Source organism: Morone saxatilis, unplaced genomic scaffold, assembly GCF_004916995.1.
Source record: "Morone saxatilis isolate NCDOM2014 unplaced genomic scaffold, NCSU_SB_2.0 Contig16, whole genome shotgun sequence".
Classification (NCBI taxonomy): Eukaryota; Metazoa; Chordata; class Actinopteri; family Moronidae; genus Morone; species Morone saxatilis.
This window is the reverse complement of record NW_023339718.1, coordinates 13784785-13792849: the sequence shown is the minus strand read 5'-3', so window position 1 is coordinate 13792849 and position 8065 is coordinate 13784785. Positions and strand designations below refer to the sequence as shown.

General features: G+C 40.0%; 1 protein-coding gene across 1 annotated transcript in view; it reads left to right on the top strand.

The window, feature by feature from the left end:
* commd10 (COMM domain containing 10) overlaps nt 1–8065 on the top strand; it is a 51281-nt gene that overhangs the window by 41996 nt on the left and 1220 nt on the right. The gene's annotated exons all lie outside the window — the stretch shown is intronic.

Below are 8065 nucleotides of genomic sequence, written 5' to 3'. Positions count from 1 at the left end.
AAACAACAAAAATCTGTATTGAGACACTAAAAGACTGTGTTTTGACAGTACAGCTGCCTTTTAAGTGAGTTTTCAGTGACAGCTATGCAGCTGAACAAACACATTCAGGGGCGGACTGGCCATTGGGAAGCTTGGGAAGACTCCCGAACGGCCGATCCATTCCAGGCTGAACTGGTGGGGGTCATAGAGTTTTTATTTTTCAATTTCTAATGTCCATAGTTACTGAATGGTCCTCAGCCATGGCAGGGGCCCGCCTGGCCCTTGCAGCCTCACAGCACACAGAGGAACACTGCTTGTCAGACTCGGCCAGTCTACTTTGCAGTATTGAGGCAGGATATGAGCGAGCCCTCCCAATTTGGACTGATCCTTGCTCATGTTGAAATCTGATTTGAGTTGTCAACTGTCAGAAGATTTTATGGTAAACATAATTAGCAAAAATTGTGAAAAGAAAGAAGACAACAGATGAAAAAGAAAAGGGTAGTGTAGAAAAATTATGAGCATTTGTAACTATCTAGCCCTCTATTGACTTACTGTAGACACTGGGGTTCAGGAGACATTGTGTTCCAACTCACCTCGGCTTATCTGGCCTGGTCTTGTTTTGACTGTGCAGTGGAGATGTGCTTATACAAACTGAGGAGGCAGGTTTCAGCAAGACATCGTTAAGTGTCTTGAAGGTCTTCAAAATCATTAGATTCTCTTCATACCACAAAAACTGTATTAGGGTTAAAATTACTGACAAAACATTTTCTGCTCGTGCTCTGAATATCAGTCCCAGTACATCCCTGAACACATCCTCAAGCACACCAAACATACTCTTATGTACAGGCAAAGTACGCCCACATTTATTTATGTCTCAGTAAGTTGTTCTTTATAAATCAAAGCCACGGATTGAACTTGCATACTAAAACAAAGTAAAGTTGCCTTATGAAAAACAATTTCATCTCATTTAATTTCTGATTTAAAAAAAAAAAAGAATGTCAGTGAGGACGGAATGCCAATTTATTCCACACAATTACCTGTTTGTGGAAAATATTACCAGGTGTCTTTGTGCTGCAGTTTTATTTTTGCTGTCATCTGCTTGCATGCCCAGTGACAGACAACCCTCCTCATGTCCTCATAAAATAACCCCCGCTGACTATCCTTCAGCAACATGGCAGAATGCAGCTCAGACAGCCAGGAAGCTTGTGAATGTAGGCTGGCACAAAGACAGAGAGACAGGCAGACAGGTTGGCAGACATGCGTGTATTTCAAGCTAACTGACAAACAGTAATGACACATATACTCTGGTTGCTGTAAGCTGACCGACAGACAGAGAGACAGAGAAGCAGTCAAGCATGCAGACACGTACGACACAGAACAGATAGAAAGATAGACCGACAGTTGCTCAGTCATCAGGTTTTTGTAAAGAGGTGTGCACCCATGGCAACATAAGGATGGATATTTTTTATTAAAAATGGTCATCATTTGTGGTGAAGCCAAAAAAACAGAGTGTGTCTGTGTGTGTGTGTGTTTGTCTGTGAGTGTATTTGTTATGAGTGTGTGTGGAGAGTAGGAGGGATAAAGGGATGCCAAAATATGACAGCTCAGCCTCCTGTGCACTCCATCTCTCTCTCTGTCTCTTTGTCTTTCACTGTCAAGATTTCTCTCTGTCAGGCAAAAGTCAACGACCAGGCAGCAGCAGAGAGCTCCAGTTGGACAAACTGTCAAAGAGCTCATAGTCACAGAAGACATATAATATAGCAAAGTCACAGAGGGCCTATAATGTACCATACTCTCTCTCTGCAGAGCACTTGAGCTAGCAAAAGTACAATGACCCTTTCTTTTGATGCTGATTTAATGCTGTGCTGGTGTCATAGCGAAAAAAGCAGAAAAGCATTTAGTCGAGCAGGAACAAACTGTAGCACGTTTTGTGCATTTTTGGAAGAGGTGCTAATTGTGTCAGCATAAATATCATTTTGATTTTAAATACTCTGAACTGCCAAAATCTGTGGATTCAATGCATGTGTTGAAACATTCGTGCCATTTGTGATGCCAAGTGGCCTAAAAAACGCTTTACACTTCATGTAATTACCAATAGGACATGGATCTGTTTTTGTTTTGTTTTTCCCCTCAGTCATCATGTTTTTTTCTGCTAATTAAGACCTGGTGTGAATGTGACATTTCTGGATGAAGAGACAAGCACTAAGAGAGCTCCACGTGGGCACCAAAGTAGTGCAGAGGAACAACACTCGTCCACTGAAGGGCTTAATGTCATTTCTCACCTGTGATGTTTGTGGCTTTCTGGTGCTCCAACAAACACAACTGACTGTGTTTGCAGATTGGAAGTAAATTGCCCTAATCATATTGAAGTCACTGGATCATCATTTATGACGACTTCTCGAACAGAAATTAAGATCTGCTTTACAGGAACAAGAACTGACAGAGAGCGAAATAAGACAGTGAAGACAGTATATAAAACCAAGCTAAATTAAGTGTACAGCCCACAAAATAAAGTTATAGGATCAAGAGTGAGCCAAAGAAAACAACAATGAACTTCTTTAATAATGATAAAAGAATATAAATATAAATGGATAATGTTATTGTGTTCTCTACTGTGGAGCAGAGTCTTCAGATATAATGAGACACAAGACTTCTACGCGAATATACAACAGAATGATAGAAGTTTTTGAATTCTCAAATGCTACACAGTGCACACACACACACACACAGGCACAATAAAATTTAAAAACCTCTATTTTTCTCCAAGTCGCACAAACTACACGTCATTTCACTATACTGCAGAAGATTGATTGGCACTTGTTGTCGACACTTCAGCCTGATTTTGTTCACTTCGTGTCTGTCTCGTACGGACTTTGCAATGCATATTTTAAGATTACTTCACCCAGCAGTCAGTTTCACACAGACACTAAACAGTGTTGTCCCATTTCTCTTTTTCTCTCTGTGAATTTATAGGCAGCTTTGTTGCTATACTAGGATTGACATAAAATTTTTGGATATAAGACAAATTCTTTCTGTCAGTGAATTCCTTATAGTTTGATGTTGAGATGCTTTTGGTTGTTTATAACAATGAAAGCTCTCTTGGGTTATCACAATTTCTCATTATTTTGCTTAAGTTCTCATTCTCTGTCATTGTGTTGCTTCACTTTCTTCTCTTCTCTGGCTTTCATTTTGCCGCTCCTCATTTCTCTCATATCTATTTCTCCCCTCCCCTCTTTGTTTTTGTCAATCTCTCTTCCTTGTCATCTTTTACTCCCTCTCCCTTTCCTTATTCCCACCCAGCTTTTCTTTGCTTTTATCATGAGAAGTAAGAAATTCAAAGAAATTCATGGCTTTGACAAGTGTTTTAAATCAATGCTATTCTTTATTGCACTGAGGCAAATCATTTATGAAGAGTGCCTTTTTTGCATCCACCCAGCCATATACTCAGAAACTTGTGGTTTGAGAATACCACTGCTCAATGCAGTGCACCGTGGTCTTATATAAACTGAAATTACTGACACCATGAACCATTTAATGGGATAAAAGTGCCGCCTTGAATGTGTCATTCTTTTCGGAATATGTTGATTGGTTCACTCAAGAACACAAAAACAGCTTAATGCTTAAAATCATTAAATTGCTCTCCTCTTGACATGACTGCAGCCACAGTTGTTCAGCTAGATGACACCACGTGAGTTTCCCTCTCAGCTTTAGGCAGAATAGACTTTTTCTAACCTGACTGAACCATCTGTCGATCACTGTCTATCATGGGCGATGTTTTCCATCGAGAAAAGCCTTCAGTGCCCTTATTTGCACTTCTCTCAATGAAGAAATACTCTCCAGTTCTAATATTAACTAGAACTACCCGCCCCTGTAGCTGCCAGTACTTCCTCAAAAGACTAATTGATCCAATACCACAGTAGTTGGGCCACAAACCCATAGCTTTAAGCCTGCTAGTATTCTCGTGTGAGCTCATGTTTTCGTGATCTTGCGAATCCAGCTGCCTCTCAAGGTTAGACTTTTTCAGTTTGGTGCTTAATTATTCTAAAGGGAAATTCTGGTGTATACTTTATGCTGCAACTTGGATTTTTGATTTTGTATTGTTGGCCATCATTTCTATTTCTAGTATCACTGTGTTCATTCTGTTAAGACCTGAGATCTGGACACATGGTAACACCACTAGCATGAAGTCCAATGGGGAAAAACTCATGAGCCAAGGAACAAGACTAAGCCCTAAGAAGAATAAACAAATATAAGCCTTGCAGTAAGACAGCCCTGCGTTGGTGGGGTGAGATGATGAAATATGTTCAAGGGAGTTGGAGTAACAGATTAATGCATTTAAAGGCTTATCATATGCAAAAACCCAAGTTAGGGAATCACTAAAGACAGTAGGCTTCATCCTCTGCTGATCATCAATAGCTGTTATCTACCAGTTGATTTCAAAGTAAAACTCAAGTCTTTAATCTTTTTCTTAACTTCCAGATAAGTCTGACTAAGTTTGTCGGGGTTTGTTTAAAACCTGACTGCCTGTGTTTTTGTGTGTCTTTTTAGCTATGCTGTCACACTCCCAGATTTTAGAAACTAACTTGATGAGTACAATGTTATTATTAGAATGAATAATGAAGGACAAAAATGAGAAAATAATACCCAAGTTGCTATAAACCAGAATTTCCATAACATTGTGGTATCCTCACTCAGTTTGGCTTGAGGGCGTTTGCTGTAAACTATATAGAGCTTCTTTCACAATTATCCCACCTTGACTTTGTTCATCTTGGGAAATAGTAGTAAGTAACCTTGTCAAAAGCTGTTAGACTTGTACCGAGAGCTGCAACAGAATATTCAGTCCTACTTTTCAGCAGTTATTGAAGGATAAGTTTGTAGGAATTTCCTTGATTTCTTTTGTGTTTATTCTTCTTTTGTTAGCTTATTCTCTCTCATGTGTTGGGTCTCCCTTAGTGTGTAGCCTATATTGTAATAATATACTCTGACATGTAGTGCATATGGAACACCAGATGCAAGTGAATTTATGATTATCTTGAAGGGTTAATCCTGTTTTCTGTATCCTGACACACAGGATTTTGGCACTGAGCACAGAGAAGAATCTGTGTGGGTTGGTTGTGCTGTGTGTGTGTGGGTGTGTTGTGTGGGTGTGGTGTGTGGTGGTGTGGGGTGTGTGTGTGTGTATGCATGCACATACTGGTAGTATAGGGCTGTGATCATGAGGATGATGCATCCTATCCCCATTAGTGTTAGCCTAGATCTGTCAGAGCCTCGTTGGGTTACTGCCTGGCAAAATCTCAACCCTGAGGAACAATGGGATGGGCTAAACACACACACACACACACACACACACTCACACACTCACACCCTTGTGCCTGTGTTCCCAAGACAAAACAGTGTTTCACACGCACACCCACCAGCAGTGCCTGGAAATCCTTGTCAGTACGCCCTGTCAATCTCGCATTCACGTAAGCACAAACACACACTTTCATCCTCAACCCCTGTGTAACAGACAGGAAGTGTTACGGTCTGGTTTGTTGTCTTCGCTTTATTGTAGCTCAGTTTTGATCGACATCATATTTCACACACTCAAAACTGCATTTTCGGTTGCCCTCTGTGTCCCCTCTGTCAGACAACAACAGAGACAGCTCAGTTAGCTGACGAGTTGCTTTATTTTTCCAACTCTGCTGGTGTTGTTACTGCGACCCAAGCACACCAAAGACCATCAACCCCAATAACTGATTATGCGGTGCTGGTTTCTCCTCATTATTATAGTGTTTGCTCACAGCGGAGATCAATAGAAAACTGAATGGTGTGAACTGAGACTCAGATCAGTGCCGTTGGAAGCACTGGGTGTGTTTATCATTGAGTTAATTTAACTGCATATCCAGTTTTTAGTCCAAATCAAACAATTTCCATACAACCTTGTTTACTCTGAGAAATTATTTATCAGCTTGTAGAGCTACTTTGATGTGCGTCTCCTTTTCATTGTATCTGACTCGCTAACAACACTTTAATAAGTTGTCTTATTACCTGTCGTTCAGCGGCTGTCCTTGCAGCTCCCTCTCAGCCATAGCTAAATTCAAGGCTGCCCTACATTTTCCTCGTGCTGTGGAGGCTTTGACAAGAGATAACATTTTCCCTCTGTGCTCTCCTTTATGGACTTTTAACATTGCTTCTAATTAATATCTTTTTGTCATTAATTTATTGTGACACATGGCCTCCCTCCACCCACCCAACCAGCAAGTCGGATAGATTCAAGCCCTAAAGCCCTATTTAGTCTCCGAGCACCAAACTGCAGGGAAGAGATCTGTAGACTGAAGTGTATAATCGGACGGCTCCCATGTGGTTCTCACGTCTTTTTAGCACATATTTCTGTCTTTTTTGTTTGTTTCTTTGTGTCTGTCTTTCGTTCATTCTTCCTTTCTTTCCTCCTGCCCTCCTCGTTGGTGCCAGGAGTTCAGAGCTATTATCAACATTCAGCACAACGGCTCTGAGTGCACTTTGGTTGGCTACAAAACTGCTCTTATCATTCTGTGCTACCTAGAAAGCATTACACACATTTTAGCTATTTTCTCAACGATGGGTGGTGATAAAGTGTCTCGCCATTACGTACACTCATGGGGTGGATTATTGTTCAGTCTTGGTTTCTGATGGGGTGATGATGATGATGATGATGATAGCAGTCCAGTGATGGTTGCCCTTGGTTTCTTGTGTTTGTCTGCGGAACCTCGGGTCCCTTGATAGTTCGTCAAGCCTGCAGCCTTTTCAGAAAGGAAAAGAAAAAGAAAAATGCTCCCAGGTGAACCTGTAACCTCCGAGGTGAATAAGCACATAATGACACTGTATAAATCACTAAGAATTGACACAGCGCTTGTCCTGGACCTGCAAATAAACTTTAAAATATTGGAGCAGTGTTCAAAAATCTTTATATATCCCAGCTTCATTAGACACATTTATCCATTTTATTGCGAAAAAAGTTCCTTAATGTACATTTGCACTATCATTGTAGTAATATTGATTTAATTCCTTACTTTATAACAGACACTATTTTCTCTTGTCTCCTTTTACTCTGTTGAAATACATCTTGCTATGTTAATATTATAAAGTTACATAATTCATAATAACTCTGTAGCTCAGATTTAAAGAAAGAAAAAGACAGAATTCAGAAAGAGGAAACAGACAGAAAGATGTTTTTTGCTCTGTATCATCTTTTTTTTTTTTAAATGGAAATACTTACAAATAATAGACGCCACAATTTTAAACCTTATTTTTTCATGGTTTCTTTTTTCCCCACTCAGTCTAACCCAAAGTTGGATGCAAAAAGCCACATGAGGCACTTGTTAGCTTGTCTTTTTCCATGTATGCTAAATGAATCAGTCTACTTTATCAGACGGAATAGACAGTGTATTTTCCTGAAAAAGTAAAAGAAGCAGTAAAATAAGTCGTATTTCAAGTACATGGTACAGCTGGGCTGGAACTCTACTCGCTTTTGATATCTTTAATTTGTAGTACCACTGACCAAGGTGATACCAAACATAATGGAAAACCAAAAAAGAGCGAGCAGAGTCATTTCGAGCCGTACCATGCGGTGGAGAAACGTCTATAGTTTCCATCGTGTTTCCATCTTGGGCCTCATTTTGTGTATCACATATACGTTTTTTTGCAAGGTTACTGCGTGTGTCCGTTGTGGTGTCAGTGTTGAAACAATATATTGTAACATACTTAAGCAAGGGCTACATATGATGTGGCCAATTTCTCTTTAAAAGCGAGCCAAACAGAATGGAGAAAGAGCGATGAGTTTTCCCACCACAGTGGACAGTGACTTTCCCTTTAGAGTATTTTTAAACACTCTGATGGATAAGACTTAGAGGATAGTACGTGCTGGCCAGAGAGCAGTAATAATTAATGAAGGTTTTTATAGAAAGCACAAGAGTGAAAAAGTCTTGGTCATGACTCTTACGCATGTGCTCTTATTGCTGCTTTTTTATCCTCCGCTCTGTTGTTCTGGTACATCTCTGGACTTCCTATTTCTTATTTGTTAGGTTGTTTGTACCCTTCACTCTTAAACCTCTCTCTCTCTCTCTCT